Here is a 1,844-nt window from a genome sequence, read left to right as displayed (position 1 = left end):
TTTGCGTTTAAGCTCCAGTTTAAGCTTAAACTGGAGCTTAAACGCCACTTCCCAGCATTATATGGTTTGGCAGTTTAAGTTCCAGTTTAAGCTTAAACTGGAACTTAAACTCCACATGTGATATTCAAGCTTCCTTTATTGATTTTGTTGCTTCCTTGCCTAGCCTCTTCTTCCCTGAAATCATCCAAACAACTGCTTCAAAGTCTTGCAAAATTTCATGAGACTTCTTCCATTCATAGCATTCAAGTAATATAACTAAAAACTCATGGAATTTGCATCAAAATCATACTGTTTGGATGGTTCATTGCTTTGTTGTTCATTTAACCATTCTTGGTTACTTTAAGCTCAAGAAAATGCATAAAACAACTAAGACTAACAGAAAAATGCTAGTGAAACTAGCCTAAGATGCCTTGGCATCACAACACCAAACTTAATACTTGCTTGTCCCTAAGCAAGTCGTGAGTTATTTGAGAAGAAAGTATGAAACAGAAAGCAATTACATTGGCTATATTAGCAAGCATTTGAAGTTCATCAGAAGGGTTTTATGCAGAAAGTTGCAGCATCACTTTTTCATTCTTTATCAGGTAGGATTATCACTTTTTCATTGCATCCATCAAACACTGCTATGGCCTCTTGTTATTCTTATGTCCTTGGCACTTTTCCCTTCTTTGTTTTTCTTTTTCTTAGAGCTCCTTTGCTCCTTGTTTGCTCAGTGTCATGTGTTGCACAAGCCTTTGGCATTTTCTTTTTCTTATCATTGCACTACACATATCCACTACAGGCATTTTAGTTCACATTTCTTCTTGAGACATTGGTGCCCAGCACCTCTTTGTGTGACTAAATGTTTTGCATTTAGGTTGCTCTTGATAATGGACTTTTGGTTGATAATCCCGGGTTAGTTAACCCAAGTTACCAAGTGTTGAAACACTCCTCAGAACCTATTCATCCAAGCATATCCTTAATACATAAACACCACAGGCATTTGTCTCAGAAGTTCAAACCATTGGTGCCTAGCTTATTTTCTCAATTTTTTTGCTTTTTGGTTGCCCTTTTTCATTGGCTTTTTCTTCTTCTTTTTCTTTCTTTTTCATGGCCAAAGACATTTATTCATCAAGATCCATAGACAGTATTCAAACTTCTACACAAAAATGATAAATCTACACTCAATTTCCAGTGATCTGACTAAACAATCAAGCATGCATACCACCACTTAATTCTACTTGATTTGTCACTAATTGAGCCAAGTTACTCTTGTTCAAACTTTTCTTTTATTTTTGGAAACAAAACAAGCATGGCAAGCATTTGTTTAAAAAGGTGAAGTTATATCCAAACATCTAGGCATTCACTTTATTCAAAGCAGTAAACAGACAAACATACTAGAAATTTCACATAAAACTTAAATGACTTAAAATGAAAGAAAGCTCATAAAGACAATTCACAAACTATTATTTGATTATTAAGGAACGAGACCACCTCTCATTTGTTGCTTGGTTCTTCTTGATTCTTGGGGTCCTGCTTCTTCTTGCTTCTTGCCTCTTTTTGACCACTTGTACTTCCTTTGTCTTTTCTTATCCATTTTTATCCTTCCTTTTGTACCTGCACAAACAAACAACTTTGCTATCATTTTTTCGGTCCATGTGAATAATGAATAGTACTTGCACATGTTTTTCATTCTTTTTGAATTGTAAATCAATGATTGACTTCATGAGCTTATAGCCGTGACTCTTGTATGTATGCACACTTATTACCGGACACCAAACTTAGTGTTTGGTAATGTCTCCTGATGACATGAAATCCATGTTGGTTGTCCTTAATGAATGTGCATAATTCTAATAAATCATAGT

This window comes from Arachis duranensis, chromosome 3, assembly GCF_000817695.3.
Source record: "Arachis duranensis cultivar V14167 chromosome 3, aradu.V14167.gnm2.J7QH, whole genome shotgun sequence".
NCBI lineage: Eukaryota > Viridiplantae > Streptophyta > Magnoliopsida > Fabales > Fabaceae > Arachis > Arachis duranensis.
Note: the sequence above shows the minus strand (reverse complement) of the source record.